We start from the raw sequence: 19698 nt of genomic DNA, 5'->3' as shown, positions 1-19698 counted from the left end.
TTGCTATGAGTTTTGTTAAGCCTTGTTCACTTTTATTTTGAGTCACTAAATTTTTTAGAAATTTTCAAAGAAAGAAAAGGAAAAGATGAGGAGGTTCCTAAGAGGTTCTTCGAGCTATGACCCCAAGGAAGATGAAAATGAGAAGAAGAAATCCAAGTATCCGGTCCCCCGAGTTGCAGAAGTTCGAGCATGCAAGTGGCCAAGCGATGTGTTCTTACACGCTGCCGGTCTTTATGAGGATTTTTATTACTTGGTGGAGAACGCAGGCCTTACCGCATTTGTCAGAGATAAGTGTGATAAGTGTCCACAATACCTCCTCCTCACTAATACTTTCGTGCAAATCTTTAATTTTTATCTGAGGAAGAGCCCTCCTATGGTTGAGTTCAAGTTATATGATATCCCCCAGCGCATGTCACTTCAGGATTTCTGCAATGTTTGCAATTTACCTTATGTTGGGGATATTCATGAACCTCGTCCACAGGACTTGGAGGCTTTCATGATACTATTGTTGTAGGAGAGGAGAGAGGAGTGTCTGGCGCTAGACTTGCTAGTGTACATTTTCCCATGCTTCGGTATCTCTCATTATTTATGGGAAAATGTTTGGTAGGCCGTGGGAAAGCTGGGGCTCTTAGCTCCCCAGATCTTGCGGTTTTGCGTGAAGCTCTTTATAATGATAAAACTTATAGCTTGGGCGCTATAGTGGCTCAACGGTTGAACACGAACCGTACCAAAGTCGCTGTCTATGGAGGTATCTATGCTACCCGTCTTGCTAAACATTTTGACATACCTATTAGACTGTACGAGGAAGAAGAGATGCTTCTTCCTGAGAGATATTTAGATTATGATAGCATGGTTCGCCATGATTTTCTTGATAAAGATAATGATAAGAGTATGATTTATAACTTGGTATTTAGCCAGGGTACTCGTGAGACTATTACTTTGCCTGCTCCTTCTTTGTTCAACCTTCATCTAGGCACGTACACGATACGTCTGCAACGTATCTATAATTTTTGATGGTTCCATGCTATTATCTTGTCAAACTTTGGATGTTTTGTATGCCTTTTATATCTTTTTGGGACTAACTTATTAACTCAGTGCCAAGTGCGAGTTCCTATTTTTCCGTGTTTTTGACCCTTTTAAGAGGAGGATTTGAAATGGTATCCAAATGGAATAAAACTTCCGAAAAGATTTTTTCCGGAACAGAAGATACGCACGAGACTTGAGAACCAAGGCAGGGGCCACCAGGGGACCCCACAAGCCCCCTAGGCGTGGCCATGGGGGCCCCGCCTAGAAGGCTTGTGGGCCCCCTGTGGCTCGTCTGCCCTACCTCTTCCACACATAAATTCAGAAAAATTACAAAACTGCGAGAGAGATCCACGAAAATACTTTTCCGCCGCTGCAAGCTTCTATCTCCACAAGATCCCATCTGGGGCACGTTCTAGTGCCCTGCCGGAGGGGGGATTCGAATACGGAGGGCTTCTTCATCAACACCATGACCTCTCCGATGATGCGTGAGTAGTTCACCATAGACCTTCGGGGTCCATAACTAGTAGCTAGATGGCTTCTTCTCTCTCTTGGATCTTCAATACAAAGTTTTCCATGATCTTCATGGAGATCTATTCGATGTAATCTTCTTTTGTGGTGTGTTTGTCGAGATCCGATGAATAGTGGATTTACGATCAGATTATCTATGAATCTTATTTGAGTTTCTTCTGATCTCTTATATGCATGATTTCATATCCTTGTAATTCTCTTCGAGTTGTGGGTTTTGTTTGGCCAACTTGATCTATGATTCTTGCAATGGGCGAAGTGCTTGGTTTTGGGTTCATACCATGCGGTGACCTCTCCCCGTGACAAAAGGGGCAGCGAGGCTCGCATCGTGTTGTTGCCAGCAAGGGTAAAAAGATGGGGTTTTCATCATTGGTTTGAGTCTATCCATCTACATCATGTGATCTTGCTTAAGGCGTTATTCTGTTCGTCATGAACTCAATACACTAGATGCATGCTGGATAGCGGTCGATGTGTGGAGTAATAGTAGTAGATGCATAAAGCATCGGTCTACTTGTCTCGGACGTGATGCCTATATGTATGATCATTGCCTTAGATATCGTCATGACTTTGCACGGTTCTATCAATTGCTCGATGGTAATTTGTTCACCCACCGTATTATTTGCTATTTTGAGAGAACCTCTAGTGAACACTATGGCCCTCGGGTCTACTTCACATCATATTTTCAGCCTTACAATTTTACTTCGTTGCACTTTCCGCCTTCAGATCTCACTTTGCAATCAATCTTGAAGGGATTGACAACCCCTTTATAGCGTTGGGTGCAAGCTCTTTTGTGTTTGCGCAGGTACTCTGGACTTGGAGCGATTCTCCTACTGGATTGATACCTTGGTTCTCAAACTAAGGGAAATACTTACTGCTCCTGTGCTGCATCACCCTTTCCTCTTCAAGGGGAAAACCAACGCAAGTTCAAGAGGCAGCAGAAGGATTTTTGGAGTCGTTGTCGGGGATTTCTGGTGCTGTAGCAGAAGGATTTCAGGCGCCGCTGTCGGGGAGGATCAAGTCAAGAACTCATCCAAGTAAGTGTTGCAAACTCATCTCTTGCATTTACTTTTTTGCCTCTCGTTTTCCTCTCCCCCACTTCTTGAATTTTTTTAACCCTCATGATGATTATGATGTTTGCAATAATATTGAAAGTGGGTTTGGAGAAGTCATGATAATCCCATTATTTTTGAAGAGCGTCAACTTTGCATGCATGTGGATCATGAAAAGAATATCCTTTGTGATAGCTATATTGTTGAATTTGATTATGATCCCACATGTAATTTCTATGAGAGAGGAAAATATTGTGGTAGAAACTTTCATGTTACCAAATCATCTCTCGTTATGTTGAGATTGATATTGTCTCTTTCTTCTTCCTTGCATATGGTAACTATTGGTTGTCTTGACAATCTGTTTTCCTATAAAATGCCTATGCATAGGAAGTATGTTAGACTTAGATCTGATTTTCACATGCTTTATGATGCTCTCGTTGTGCTTCAATTCTTGTCTTTTATGTGAGCATCATTGAATTATCAATGCCTAGCTAAGGGCGTTAAACAATAGGGCTTGTTGGGAGGCAACCCAATGAATTTATCTTTTTCTTTCTGTTTTGTTGCGTCCACACTATCATAATTCTGTTATGATTGTGTCTTTTATGTTTCTTTTTGTGTTTGAGCCAAGCAAAACCTTTATGACTAGTCTTGGTGATGGTTGTTTGATCCTGCTGGAAAAAGACAGAAACTTTTCGCTCATGAGATTATTTTTCATTTTTATTCAGAAAGAGCTTTTGAGTTGATTCTTTTTTCTGCTGGTTGATATACATTTTTCCGAGTCTGTTGTAATGTTTCAGAATTTTTGAGGTACCATAAGTATACAAAGTATACATATTGCTACAGACTGGTCTGTTTTTGACAGATTCTGTTTTTGTTGAGTTGGTTGCTTGTTTTGATGAAACTATGGATAGTATCAGGGGGTACTATCCATGGAAAAGTGATAATACAGTAATCTAACACCAATATAAATAGAAATCAAGTTTGGTACAGTACGTAAAGAGGTGGTAGTTTGTTTTTTTGAGCAAATGATATAACGAGTTTCTGTTTAAGTTTTGTGTTGTGAAATTTTCAAGTTTTGGGTGATGTTCTCATGGACAAAGGGATAAAGAGTGGAAAGAGCTCAAGCTTGGCGATGCCCAAGGCATCCTAAGACAAATTCTAGGACACAAAAAAGCCTAAGCTTGGGGATGCCCCGGGAAGGCATCCCCTCTTTCGTCTTCAATCCATCGGTAACATTACTTGGAGCTATATTTTTATTCACCACATGATATGTGTTTTGCTTGGAGTGTCTTGTATCATAGGAGTCTTTTCTTTTTGTTGTGTCACAATCATCCTTGATGCACACCTTTTGAGAGAGACACGCACTCATCGTCAATTTGCTAGAATGCTCATTGTGCTTCACTTATATCTTTTGAGCTAGACCATGTTGCTCTGTGTGCTTCACTTAGATCTTTTAGAGCACGACAGGTTCGTAACTTGGTAGTTGGCTTGTGATATGAAAGTAGTCCCAAAGGTGATAGGTACCCAAATAGGATACAACAAAACCTCCATCTTCATGTGCATTGAGTAGAAAGAGAAGTTTGATTCCTCTCAATTAGTTTTGAGACGTCGATTTGGTAATATTAAGAGTTACGTTTGTAGGGTGTTGTGAATCTAGAAATACTTGTTTTGAAGTTAGTGATTCCCGTAACATGCACGTATGGTGAACCGCTATGTTAGGAAGCCAGATCATAATTGATCTATTGATTTTCATCCTTTGTGTCGCGGTCGGGATCGCGCGATGGTTAACACCTACCAACCATTCCCCTAGGAGTATGCGTTTAGCACTTTGTTTTGAATACTAATAAAAACTTTCGTAACAAGTATGTGAGTTCTTCATGACTAATGTGAGTCCATGGTATAGATGCACTTTCACCTTCCACCATTGCTAGCCTCTCTAGTACCACGCAATTTTCGTCGGTGCACAAACCCACCATATGCCTTCCTCAAAACAGCCACCATACCTACCTACTATGGCATTTTCATAGCCATTCCGAGATATATAGCCATGCAACTCCCACCGTTCCGTCTCATGACTTGTGCCGTCTCTCTCATATTGCCATTGCATGATCGTAAGATAGCTAGCGAGATGTTTCAACGTCATACGCCAAGCTAGATCGTTGCACATCCCGGTACACTGCCGGAGGCATTTCCTACAGAGTCATCATCGTTCCGAGCTTTGAGCTGTGAGTAAATAAAAGTGTGATGATCATCATTATTAGAGCATTGTCCCATGTGAGGAAATAAAAAAAAGAGGCCAAAGTTTCCCACAATAAAATAAAAAAAATAGAAAAAGAGGCCCAAGAGCCCAAACAAAAAAAAGAGAAAAAGAGAGAAGGGACAATGCTACTATCTTTTCCACACTTGTGCTTCATAATAGCACCATGTTCTTCATGATTGAGAGTCTCTTGTTTTGTCACCACCATATACTAGTGCGAATCTTCATTATATAACTTGGCTTGTATACTAGCACCATGGGCTTCCTCAAAATTGCCCTAGGTCTTCGTGAGCAAGCAAGTTGGATGCACACCCACTAGTTCTCCTTTTGAGCTTTCACATACTTATAGCTCTAGTGCATCCTTTGTATGGCAATCCCTACTCATTCACATTGATATCTATTAATGGGCATCTCCATAGCCCTTTAATACGCCGAGCCCATGTGACCATCTCCTCCTTTTTGTCTCACAACCACCACCACACTCTATTCCACCTATAGTGTTATATCCATGGCTGACGCTCATGTATTGCGTGATAGTTGTAAAAGGTTTGAGAAAGTAAGAGTGCAAAAACAATTACTTGGCCAATACCGGGGTTGTGCATGATTTAAATTAGTTGTGTGAGGATGATGGAGCATAGCCAGACTATATGATTTTGTAGGGATAACTTTATTTGGCCTTGTTATTTCAAAATTTCATGATTACCTTGCTAGTTTGCTTGAAGTATTATTGTTTTCATGTCAATAGCAAACTATTGTTTTGAATCTTACGGATCTGAACATTCATGTCACATGAAAGAAGTTACAAAGGACAACTATGCTAGGTAGCATTCCACATGAAAAATTCAGTCTTTATCACTTCCCTACTCGAGGACGAGCAGGAGTTAAGCTTGGGGATGCTTGATACGTCTCCAACGTATCTATAATTTTTGATGGTTCCATGCTATTATCTTGTCAAACTTTGGATGTTTTGTATGCCTTTTAGATATTTTTGGGACTAACTTATTAACTCAGTGCCAAGTGCGAGTTCCTGTTTTTTCCGTATTTTTGACCCTTTTCAGAGGAGGATTTTAAATGGTGTCCAAACGGAATAAAACTTTCGAAAAGATTTTTCCAGAACAGAAGATACGCACGAGACTTGAGAACCAAGGCAGGGCCACCAGGGGACCCCACAAGCCCCCTAGGCGCAGCCAGGGGGCTCTCGCCTAGCAGGCTTGTGGGCCCCCTCTGGCTCGTCTGCCCTACCTCTTCCGCCTATAAATTCTGAAAAATTCCAAAATTGCGAGAGAGATCCACGAAAATACTTTTCCGCCGCCGCAAGCTTCTGTCTCCGCAAAATCCCATCTGGGGCATGTTCTGGTGCCCTGCCAGAGGGGAGATTCGGATACGGAGGGCTTCTTCATGTACACCATGACCTCTCCGATGACGCGTGAGTAGTTCACCATAGACCTTCGGGTCCATAGCTAGTAGCTAGATGGCTTCTTCTCTCTCTTGGATCTTCAATACAAAGTTCTCCATGATCTTCATGGAGATCTATTCGATGTAATCTTCTTTTGCGGTGTGTTTGCCAAGATTCGATGAATTGTGGATTTATGATCAGATTATCTATGTATCTTATTTGAGTTTCTTCTGATCTCTTATATGCATGATTTCATATCCTTGTAATTCTCTTTGAGTTGTGGGTTTTGTTTGGCCAACTTGATCTATGATTCTTGCAATGGGAGAAGTTCTTGGTTTTGGGTTCATACCGTGTGATGACCTCTCCCAGTGACAGAAGGGGAAGCGAGGCACGCATCATGTTGTTGCCATCAAGGGTAAAAAGATGGGGTTTTCCTCATTGGTTTGAGTTTATCCCTCTACATCATGTCATCTTGCTTAAGGTGTTACTCTATTCGTCATGAACTCAATACACTAGATGCATGCTGGATAGCGGTCGATGTGTGGAGTAATAGTAGTAGATGTAGAAAGTATCGGTCTACTTGTCTCGGACGTGATGCCTATATGTATGATCATTGCCTTAGATATCGTCATGACTTTGTGTGGTTCTATCAATTGCTCGACAGTAATTTGTTCACCCACCGTATTATTTGCTATTTTGAGAGAAGCCTCTAGTAAACACTATGGCCCCCGGGTCTACTTCACATCATATTTTCAGCCTTACAATTTTACTTCGTTGCACTTTCCGCCTTCAGATCTCACTTTGCAATCAATCTTGAAGGGATTGACAACCCCTTTATAGCGTTGGGTGCAAGCTCTTTTGTGTTTGTGCAGGTACTCTGGACTTGGCGCGATTCTCCTACTGGATTGATACCTTGGTTCTCAAACTGAGGGAAATACTTACTGCTCCTGTGCTGCATCACCCTTTCCTCTTCAAGGGAAAAACCAACGCAAGCTCAAGAGGCAGCAAAAGGATTTCTGGCGCCCTTGCCGGGGATTTCTGGTGCCGTAGCAGTACATTATTATGCCCCGGGACATCTACGCATATTGGGGCATAGGGCCACCACTGGCACCCATGCCCGAGCCACCAGTCGAGTACCACACGCCAGTTTATCAGTGGGAGCCAGAGGAGCTCTCCAGTAGTGGCACCCTCGGTACACTCCGGAGTACCCCGGAGACGGTTACTTCCCTCCTTGGGAGTAAACCAACTTAGGCCAAAAGCCTGAGCTTGGGGGAGTACGTGTTTCTCACCGACTTTATATTCATGCTCACACATTCACTTTGATAGTCGGTGTTCACACTTTTCCATTGTATCATCCATGCTAGTTTATTTCTTTTTCTTGCTTTCGTCTTGTGTGTTTGTTTAAAAATGAGAAAAGCAAAAAAAATAGTTGTAAGTTTACTTTCTAGCTTGCTTAGTGGTAATTAAAAAGAAAACCCAAAAAGATTTCCCGTTTCCCTTTTGCTTGTTGGGAGGTTTCCCATGTAAATAGTTTTCTTTTTCTTTGGGTCGAGGTAGAAGACCATGATTAAAATGATTAGTGGTTATCATATGCATTATTGTTTCTCCGTCAAAGAGCCATTTTACTCTGTCTTCTCCTCTGAATTTGCTTGCAGATTCCAACTTAGTCCAATGCACGAACACTCTTATTATTATTCACATCATTCGATCATGGAAGTGAAAGGCAATAATGACGATATATGATGAAGTGCCCGAGCCTGGAAAAGCTGGTATGAACTCGACCTATTTTGTTTTTGTAAATATGACTAGCTCATCGTTCCTAATTCAGCATTGTTATGACAGGAACATGTTTGCATTGACAACTTAGAGATCATAGTTTCTGAGCCATGCTTAATTAGCTAGGAGCTTATAATGGTTTGTCTTGGATGCCAACATGAATTTCAAGATGATTATGATGTAGTATGATAGGATGGTATCATCCTTTGAATGATTCAAGTGGCTTGACTAGGCACATGTTCATGCATGTACTTGAAACAAAATCAACATAGCCTCTATGATATTCATGTTTATGGTGATTTATATCCTACTCATGCTTGCAGTCAACATTGGTTAATTTCAATGCATATTTATGACTGTTGTTGCTCTCTAGTTGGTCGCTTCCGAGTGTTTTGCTAGCCTTCACTTGTACTAAGCGAGAATACTGCTTGTGCATCCACTTCCATAAACCCATAGTTGTTCCATATGAGTCCACCATACCTACCTATATGCGGTACCTACCTGCCGTTCCAAGTAAATTTGCATGTGCCACTCTCTAAATCTTCAAATAATAATCTGTTTTGTATGCTCGAACCACTCATGTGGGGAAAAGGGGCGGTCAGTATCTTCCATGCTAGGCGTGTTATCCTTGATACGTGTTTATTCACTATCACTCACGAGAAAGGGCCGGTAATCGGAATGCCTAGTACCATGCTCAAATCAAACCGAAAATATAATTGCAAACGAAACTCCCCCTGGATTGTTGTTGGTATGGAAGGCACCCGAGGATTCGGCTAGTCAGGGAGTGTGATTGATCGGTGGTGAGGGAGTCAAAACTTTACTATTCTTTTTGGGAACCGCCTATAATATGTGTAGCATGGAAGATGGGGAAAAATCTTGGTCACTGCGTTGACAATGAAAGCACGCCACCCAAAATTATTTATCTCTGTTATAAAAGCTTGAGCGATGGCACCTTTGCAAATCAATGCTTCTCTCCTCGAAGGGCCTATCTATTTACATTGCTGTTGAGTCATCCTCTTCTTATAAAAGGCACCAATTAGAGAGCACCTCCGTCATTTTTATGATTTGCTATTAATTGATAATGAGTATGACTGTGACTGGATCTTCTTTGCCATGATTTACGATGTTCAGTCAGCCCTTGGTCTTTGAAGGTGCTCTGCATTTATGTATTGCGGTCTCAGAAAGGGCTAGCGAGATACCATCTGTTCATATTGTATCATGATTGTTTTGATTGAAGTGTTGATGTTTGGAACTTATCATTATTGCTCGCTAGTTGATTATGCCATCGATATGAGTACACCTTGAGACCTAAGTGTCATTGCTTTTGTGGTTAGGTTATGATCTTGCTGAAAATCTGAATATGAGTTTCACATAAGTACAACAACAAGATCAAAGAGAGTTCGTAAAAGTTTTTCTTTTGCCTCTTTCAGTTTATCAACTGAATTGCTTGAGGACAAGCAAGGCTTTAAGCTTGGGGGAGTTGATACGTCTCCATCGTATCTACTTTTCCAAACTCTTTTGCCCTTGTTTTGGACTCTAATTTGCATGATTTGAATGGAACTAACCCAGACTAACGCTGTTTTCAGCGGAATTGCCATGGTGTTGTTTTTGTGCAGAAATAAAAGTTCTCGGAATGACCTGGAAACTTACAAGGATTTTTTGTGGAATATATAAAAAATACTGGCGCAAGAATTACCGAAGACACGGAGCCAGGGGCCCACGAGCCCAGGAGGCGCCCCCTTAGGGCACGCCTAGCAAGCTCGTGGGGCCCACGTAGCTCCGGAGCCTCCAACTCCAACTCTATATATTCTCTCTCGCCCAGAAAAAATTAGGAGAGAAGAGTTCATCACGTTTCACGATACGGAGCCGCTGCCACCGCCTGTTCTTCCTTGGGAGGGCATATCTGGAGTCTGTTTTGGGCTCCAGAGAGGGGAAATTGACGTCGTCGTCGTCATCAACCATCCTCCATTGCCAAATCCATGATGCTCTCCATCGTTCGTGAGTAATCTCATCGTAGGTTTGCTGGACGATGATGGGTTGGATGAGATCTATCATGTAATCGAGTTAGTTTTGATGGGCTTTGATCCCTAGTATCCACTATGTTCTAAGATTGATGTCGCTACTACTTTGCTCTGCTTAATGCTTGTCACTAGGGCCCGAGTGCCATGATTTCAGATCTGAACCTATTATGTTTTCATAAATATATGTGTGTTCTTGATTCTATCTTGCAAGTTGTAGTCACCTATTATGTGTTATGACCAGGCAACCCTGGAGTGACAATAGTCGGAACCACTCCCGAAGATGACCATACTATGAGGAGTTCATGTATTCACTATGTGCTAATGCTTTGTTCCGGTTCTTTATTAAAAGGAGACCTTAATATCCCTTAGTTTCCATTAGCACCCCGCTGCCACGGGAGGGATGGACAAAAGATGTCATGCAAGTTCTTTTCCATAAGCACGTATGACTAAATACGGAATACATGCCTACATTACATTGACGAACTGGAGCTAGTTACATATCACCCTATGTGATAACTGTTACATGATGAATGTCATCCGACATAATTATCCATCACCGATCCAATGCCTACGAGCTTTTCCTATACTAGTCCTTGCTAAGTTACTTTACCGCTACTGCTGTCACACTTGCTATACAAATTACTACTGCTACTGTTACAGCTGCTACCGTTACTATCATACTACTTTGCTACTAAAACTTTGTTGCAGATATTAAGTCTTTCAAGTGTGGTTGAATTGACAACTCAACTGTTAAAACTCGAGAGTATTCTTTGGCTCCCCTTGTGTCGAATCAATAAATTTGGGTTGAATACTCTACCCTCGAAAACATTTGTGATCCCCTATACTTGTGGGTTATCAGGGAGTCGGCGCGGTTTTGGCGAGGAGGAGCTCCCGGTGGTGGTGGCGACGTTGGGGAGGCGTTCCAGGGCCGGTGGTGGTGGATCCGGCGACGGGGCGGCGCGGCGGAGGGCCGCCGTGGGGAGCTCCGGTGGGGAGGGGCTCCGGGGACGGGGCCGCCGTGGGGAGCTTCGGTGGGGAGGGGTCGCCGGCGGGAGGTAGAGGCGCGGTGGTGGGGTGAATCCGGGATGAGGGGGAGATCGAGGCCAGGGGCGATGGGAGCTCGGGGGCGAGCGGGGTGGCACGTCTTGGGAGGAGAGGCAGGGGCGATCGGGACCCAGGGGTACTCAAGGGTGGGAGAGACCGAGAGGGAGAGAGGTGGGAGTTCGGTCGTGGAGTGGAGTAGCGACCAAGGGGGGTAGGTGGGCAGGGATCGCTCGCGTGGGGGGAAGAGTGGCGGCGGCAGGAGGACTGGGGAGGTTGGGCTAGGGTTTAGCCCCGGTGGGGGGCTTTATACCCCACCACTACGTGCGCCGAGATGGATATGGCCAGCTGGGCCACTTGGCCTAGTTGGCCAGGTTTTTTTATTCTTTTATTATATGTGTTTTAAATATATAGGGTTTTAACAAATTCAAAATGCCTGATTTGTTTTAATAAATCATATAGGGGATTTTCATAAGTCACCCGATATATTTTAACTCATTTGATAACTTCCCCGTTTGATTTTATTTTTAAATTTCGAATTCAAATTGTTGTGAGCTAACGCGAGATCAACGATAGGGAATCACGGTGACGTGGCATCATTAGCGTGTGATCACTATAGCTTACTTACAATCATCACTGTAGCAAAAGTTGAGGATGTCACAACTCTCCCCTACTAACAAGAATTCTCGTCCCAAGAATTAAGAGGTAGAAGGAAAGAGCTCGGGGTATTCATCATGAAGATGATCCTCGCGTTCCCAAGTGGCTTCATCTTCAGAATTATTTGACCACTGCACTTTAAGGAACTTGGTGACTCTGCGACGAGTCTTACATTCAGCCTGGTCGAGAATGCGGATCGGATGCTCTTTATAAGAGAGGTCTTGTTGCAGCTCAAGCATATCATGATCCACTGCTCGAATAGGATCCTTGAAGCAGCGGCGGAGCTGAGAAACATGGAATACATCGTGAACCTGAGAAAGGTTCGCCGGCAGTTCCAATTGATAAGCCACTTTTACACACCTTTCGAGAATAGTGAAACGACCAGTACATCGAGGAGCTAACTTGCACTCGATCCCGAAATGGTGTGCACCTCTCATTGGTGTGACATGAAGATAAGCCTTTTCGCTAGGTTGATAGACCATAACTTGATGATGACGGTCATACTGACTCTTCTGACGAGACTGAGCAGCCTTCACATTCGCATGAATAATGCCGACTTGATCTTTAGTATGTTGGATAATATCCGGACCGGAAAGTGATTGGTCCATGGAACCGTGGCTCGGGAATTTCATACGAAGCCAGGTGCACAGGATACTTTGGAGTCAAAGATGTACAGGAGAGCCAGGTTTCAATCATGTGGAACTTTGGGTTATGGGTCCACCATGTGGGCCGAGAGTAGGCACAGGGGTGATATCTTGTACGGTATTGGTAGCAAGACATGTCAGAGGATAACATGTCAGTTATGTTGGCAACAACATCAGTACCAAGGGTGGGGGATGAATAGAACCATTTTCCTACTCGTTGCAACGAGGCGGGCCAATAGGCAAGGTTCTCGTCCACCGGTGGCTACCGGAATGTTATCCACAATAGTAACAGGGTCTTATTGACAGAGTTGTATAGCGAGATTTTTACCTAAGCAGGGAATTAAAACTTCTTAGATAAGTAATATCACAAGAAAAACTCAAACAGACCAATGGAAAGGAAAATGTGCTACCACACAAGTATTAAAGTATACCATTCCCGAGGGGAAAACAGGGTATGGTATACATGATAGGTCATAAAGTATATAACCTTTTAGATAAAGATGCAAGAAGAATCATGATTTTTTTACCCATACCATGCGGTTCCGATAATTGATCGGGAACAATTTAACATTGTGCTTCCAATGTCCTGTTGAAATTTGAAGTACCTCATACGTGTTTCAGGTAGCATCGACATGGCCATCAGATAAAGGTCGGACCAATGGGTACACAAAGAGGATCCATGAGGAACAACTTATGAAATAAGTCATATATTTTCCGCATGGTAGAATGGCTAACCTGACGTATGAAGAATTTATAACAATAGGTCCTTCGGCCAGGTGTGCTAGACAAGACATCACCGTACCGGGTTACATTAAAGATCAAAGTTATAATTATTGGGAAAAGTTCCAACCATCATATTTGCCCGAGAGTCAGATTTGATTGGTGTCGGGACACCTCAGACTCAAGATGCCTGAGAAGAAAAATGAAGATACAAGATTCTCATGATATGAGCTACGGAAGCAAGTATTGGATCATGAGTAGGATTGTAACACACATGAACACAATGTCAAAACATTCGTGCCCACATGGAATTCTTATAACTCAATGCAACCGAGTTCCGTTTTGAGAACCATCATCGAAGATATCAAGGACCATGTGTAAGTCTGAATTAGCTCTTATGAAGGAACTTATTTTCCTTTGATCAAATCAATCAGTGGCTTGGGGTGCTAAGAGAATTTATATGAAGTGAAGATAACAAATCTTCAAAACATATAACAGTTCGCACATGCGTGAATGATTTGGTATTTCCCAAGAGGAAGCGAAACAAAACCTTCACATATTCACGGCGGAAAGAGTGCACGTGAACTTTGGGAAATACACTTCTTCTACCCAACATATTCTTCATGAGCTAGGCACAAGGATAAGGCTTTCAAGAGCTTCATCGTGGAACATGGAGAAGTTGAGGGTGTGGCTGATGGGCTCAACAACAATCCCTAAAGATTTTTACAGGGATGAATTTCCAAAAACTTATAATATCAAGGAGATAGAATTTGTAAAGTCAAATGGTATAATGTCGTATGTTCGAGGGAACAACAACAATTAAAGATTGGTCGAAGGGTGCACTCGGAAATACGGACGGAGTAGCACAACCAATGTCAAAAATGATGAGTCAACACCCAACACACTAAGAATGAAACAATCAGTTGTTAACCTCAAGGCAATAGGGTTGCCAGAAGTATTGGAATCACACATCAGAGTTCACTTGTTGGTATTCCGATTTGAAACAACACGGGACCAAGAAATGAATGGTGATGGCGAGAAGTACTACTATATCAAGAATTCTTAAGTCGAGAAGCTTCACGAAGATGTAATCGTTCAGCGACGACATCAAGCAAGGGAATGATGAAGCAAGAGGTTGTCGGAATCACAGATAAGGCTGCTAGCTTTAGGATTGAGATTGCCTTTCAGGACAACCAACATGATGTGGAAAGCTCGATGCAAGCTTAACGCATAGTTGGAATTGTGTTCCAGGGATGCAGGGTATAGATAGCATGGTCGAGCTCCAACATGACGATGATGATGTAGCTTAACAGCTTGGAACGACATGATCGAGTACAAACTCGTAAACAAGGAAGATTACTAAAGGTTGTTGAATCGCAATGCGTACTTGATTCAGTTGTCGATGTACTTGCATGTCCAACGACTCAAAACATGAGGAAACTGGAATCAGTGAAAAGTCATAGTTGATGAGGAGCTCACAAAAAGTTATATAGCTCCATGATATTCTCGGGATACGAGGGATAATACTCGAAGGTAGATCAACATTAACGCTTGGGCCGATGTGTTGATTTGAAGAAGATAAGTACTTTAACTCGTCTGAGAATGAAATCAAGGTAGGACAACATGGTCGGAACCACGATTGCAAAGGACAAGATCACATATGCCAGATTTAAACCACAAAATGAATGATTATTGATGCGAGAAGTTTCTATGATAGAATCAACGTTGTTTCCATGGGCATGAACACAAAGTTCAAGGTCAACTCCCACTTCATCAATGCATCACCTGCCATTTACCCCTTGCCTTTGATCAGGTTGTAGCTTTTAAGAGATATCCGGCAGAACACCAGAAGAGCAAGACTCATGAAAAATCTTGGGAGCACCTTGATTTTAGGAAGGCATAGGTTCAACCCATCGGGGCATCTTAGGAACATATACCGCAAACTTCACAAGTAGTTAACACATGCTTGACAACAGAGCATGGCGGACAAAAGCATAGGATATAATTTGTCAGAGGGAGAAAACATAATTTACCAATGGCATCATGTGTCAGGGGAAGAATACCACAAGAATTTTTGAATGTGCAGGGTGCTATTGGATAATAATCCGACCATGGGTCTGGCGGTGCATAAAGGACCCGATGTGAGTATCGGTACTCAATCAGAGGGAAGTAAAATGCAAGGCATCGGATTATAGAACATCTGAAAATTATCGATACTTAAATACCAAAGGAATTTATGATTTCCCGGTTGTGTATCAGAATCAGATGCTCCGATCAAATACCCGTAGGTTGAATGGACTTAGATGGACAATCAACCAAAGTTGATTTGTCGAGAACCAGCTCTGTCAGGAAGGGTGGCTGAGCCGGAAGATAATTTATGAGTATCAACAGATGATTGTGTGCATTGACACAAAGGTAGAATCAATAAGATCACAGGAAAATCACAAAGGATTTTAATGAATGCTGCTAGACATATGGATTTAACCATAACACAAGCAAGTGAGAAGGTCAAAAGCGATAGGCTATTCGGGATTCCGAGAGATCAAATAATAATTCGAAGAACTTTCGAAACCCATGACAGCTGACGATGGACGAATCCCCGATAAGATAATCCGTTGCCTCTCATAAAACGAGATAAATTTGAAAATAAAGTATGGACGACATTTGTATGTCGTCATCCATAGGGGTTGACGGAGGAAGGGAAATCGCAGAAGCAATGAGCACAAGTTCTCGAGAGAACATCACAAAGTATCCTCGGAGTCTTCTGAGGAACCAGGCCATTGTATGGCATGGGGGCTCTCCGAGAGGAAGTATTTACGAGAACCTAAAGTTAGAGTTAGAAAAATCTTTAACCCGAAAGAGAAGAGAGAGTAGAGCCCAGAGTATAGGAAAGGAGTAAAAGATACTGCTGCCTCTTGAGCTTGCGTTGGTTTTTCCCCTGAAGAGGAAAGGGTGATGCAACAGAGGAGCAGTAAGTATTTCCCTCAGTTTGAGAACCAAGGTATCAATCCAGTAGGAGAATCAAGCCAAGTTTCCAGAGTACCTGCGCAAACTCAAACGAGCTTGCACCCAATGCTATAAAGGGGTTGTCAATCCCTTCAAGATTGATTGCAAAGTGAGATCTGAAGGCGGAAAGTGCAAAAGTAAAAGTGAAAGGCTGAAAATATGGTGTGAAGTAGACCCGGGGGCCATAGTGTTCACTAGAGGCTTCTCTCAAAATAGCAAATATTACGGTGGGTGAACAAATTACTGTCGAGCAGTTGATAGAACTGCACAAAGTCATGACGATATCTAAGGCAATGATCATACATATAGGCATCACGTCCGAGACAAGTAGACCGATACTTTCTGCATCTACTACTATTACTCCACACATCGACCGGTATCCAGCATGCATCTAGTGTATTGAGTTCATGACAAACAGAGTAACGCTTTAAGAAAGATGACATGATGTAGAGGGATAAACTCAAACTAATGATGTAAACCCCATCTTTTTTACCCTAGATGGCAACAACATGATGCGTGCCTCGCTACCCCTTCTGTCACTGGGTGAGGTCACCGCACGGTATGAACCCAAAACCAAGCACTTCTCCCATTGCAAGAATCATAGATCAAGTTGGCCAAACAAAACCCACAACTCGAAGAGAATTACAAGGATATGAAATCATGCATATAAGAGATCAGAAGAAACTCAAATAAGATTCATAGATAATCTGATCATAAATCCACAATTCATCAGATCTCGACAAACACACCGCAAAAGAAGATTACATCGGATAGATCTCCATGAAGATCATGGAGAACTTTGTATTGAAGATCCAAGAGAGAGAAGAAGCCATCTAGCTACTAGCTATGGACCCGAAGGTCTATGGTGAACTACTCACGCATCATCGGAGAGGTCATGATGTTGATGAAGAAGCCCTCCGTATCCGAATCCCCCCTCCGGCAGGGCACCAGAACGTGCCCCAGATGGATCTTGCGGAGACAGAAGCTTGCGGCGGCGGAAAAGTATTTTAGTGGATCTCTCACGCAGTTTTGGATTTTTCAGGCATTTATAGGCGGAAGAGGTAGGGCAGACGAGCCACAGGGGGCCCACAAGCCTGCTAGGCACGCCCCCTGGCCTCGCCTAGGGGGCTTGTGGAGTCCCCTGGTGGCCTCTGCCTTGGTTCTCAAGTCCCGTACGTATCTTCTATTCCGGAAAAAATCTTTTCAGAAGTTTTATTCCGTGTGGACACCGTTTAAAATCCTCCTCTGAAAAGGGTCAAAAACATGGAAAAAAACAAGAACTGGCACTTGACACTGAGTTAATAAGTTACTCCCAAAAAAGATATAAAATGCATACAAAACATCCAAAGTTTGACAAGATAATAGCATGGAACCATCAAGAATTATAGATACGTTGGAGACGTATCAAGCATCCCCAAGCTTAACTCCTGCTCGTCCTCGAGTAGGGAAGTGATAAAGACTGAATTTTTGATGTGGAATGCTACCTGTCATAGTTGTCCTTTGTAACTTCTTTCATGTGAAATGAATGTTTAGATCCGTAAGATTCAAAACAATAGTTTTCTATTAACATGAAAACAATAATACTTCAAGCAAACTAGCAAGGTAATCATGAACTTTCGAAATAGCAAGGCCAAAGAAAGTTATCCCTACAAAATCATATAGTCTGGCTATGCTCCATCATCCCCACACAACTAATTTAAATCATGCACAACCCCGGTATTAGCCAAGTAATTGTTTTCGCACTCTTACTTTCTCAAACCTTTTTCAACTCTCACGCTATACACGAGCGTGAGCCATGGATATAGCGCTATGGTGGAATAGAGTGTGGTGGTGGGTGTGAGACAAAAAGGAGGAGATTGTCACATTGACTCAGCGTATTAAAGGGCTATGGAGATACCCATTAATAGATATCAATGTGAATGAGTAGGGATTGCCATACAACGGATGCACTAGAGCTATAAGTATGTGAAAGCTCAAAAGGAGAACTAGTGGGTGTGCATCCAACTTGCTTCCTCACGAAGACCTAGGGCAATTTTGAGGAAGCCCATCATTGGAATATACAAGCCAAGTTATATAATAAAGATTCCCACTAGTATATGGTGGTGAAAAAACGAGAGGCTCTCAATCATGAAGAACAGGGTGCTAATATGAAGCACAAGTGTGGAAAGAGATAGTAGCATTGTCCCTTCTCTCTTTTCTTTTTTTTCTTTTTTTTGTTTGGGCTCTTTGGCCTCTTTCCATATCTCTCTTCTTTTTTTTGTGGGAAACTTTGGCCTCTTTTTGTTTCCTCACATGGGACAATGCTCTAATAGTTACGATCATCACACCTTTATTTACTCACAGCTCAAAGCTTAGAACGATGATGACTCTATAGGAAATGCCTCCAGCAGTGTACTGGGATGTGCAACGATCTAGCTTGGCGTGTGACGTTGAAACATCTCGCGAGCTATCTTACAATCATGCAATGGCAATATGAGAGTGACGACACAAGTCATGAGACGGAATGGTGGGAGTTGCATGGCAATATATCTCGGAATGGCTATGAAAATGTCATAGTAGGTAGGTATGGTGGCTGTTTTGAGGAAGGCATATGGTGGGTTTGTGCACCGGTGAAAATTGCACGGTACAAGAGAGACTAGCAATGGTGGAAGGTTAAAGTGCATATATACCATGGACTCACATTAGTCATGAAGAACTCACATACTTATTGCGAATGTTTTTATTAGTAATCGAAACAAAGTGCTAAACGCATACTCCTAGGGGAAGGGTTGGTAGGTGTTAACCATCGCGCGATCCCGACTTCAACACAAAGGATGACAATCAATCGATCAATTATGCTCCGACTTCCTAACATAGCGGTTCACCATATGTGCATGTTACGGGAATCACTATCTCCAACACAAGTATTTCTAGATTCACAACACCCTACTAACATAACTCTTAATATTACCAAATCCACGTCTCAAAACTAATTGAGAGGAATCAAACTTCTTTTCTACTCAATGCACATGAAGATGGAATTTTATTGTACCCTCTTTGGGTACCTATTACCTTTGGGACTACTTTCATAGCACAAGCCAACTACCAAGTTACTCACCGCCGTGCACTAAAAGATCTAAGTGAAGCAGATAGAGCAAAATTGCCTAGCTCAAAAGATATAAGTGAAGCACAATGAGTATTCTAGCAAATTCACGATGAGTGTGTGTCTCTCTAAAAAGGTGTGCAGCAAGGATGATTGTGACACAACAAAAAGAAAAGACTCCTACGATACAAGACGCTCCAAGCAAAACACATATCATGTGGTGAATAAAAATATAGCTCCAAGTAATGTTACCGATGGATTGAAGACGAAAGAGGGGATGCCTTCCCGGGGCATCCCCAAGCTTAGGCTTTTTGGTGTCCTTGAATTTGGCTTGGGATGCCTTGGGCATCCCCAAGATTGAGCTCTTTCCACTCTTTATCCCTTTGTCCATGAGAACATCACCCAAAACTTGAAAACTTCACAACACAAAACTTAAACAGAAACTCGTGATATCATTAGCACAAGAAAACAAACTACCACCTCTTTAGGTACTGTAGA

This window comes from Hordeum vulgare, chromosome 2H (assembly GCF_904849725.1).
Source record: "Hordeum vulgare subsp. vulgare chromosome 2H, MorexV3_pseudomolecules_assembly, whole genome shotgun sequence".
NCBI classification, from domain to species: domain Eukaryota; kingdom Viridiplantae; phylum Streptophyta; class Magnoliopsida; order Poales; family Poaceae; genus Hordeum; species Hordeum vulgare.
This window is presented reverse-complemented; position numbering follows the sequence as displayed.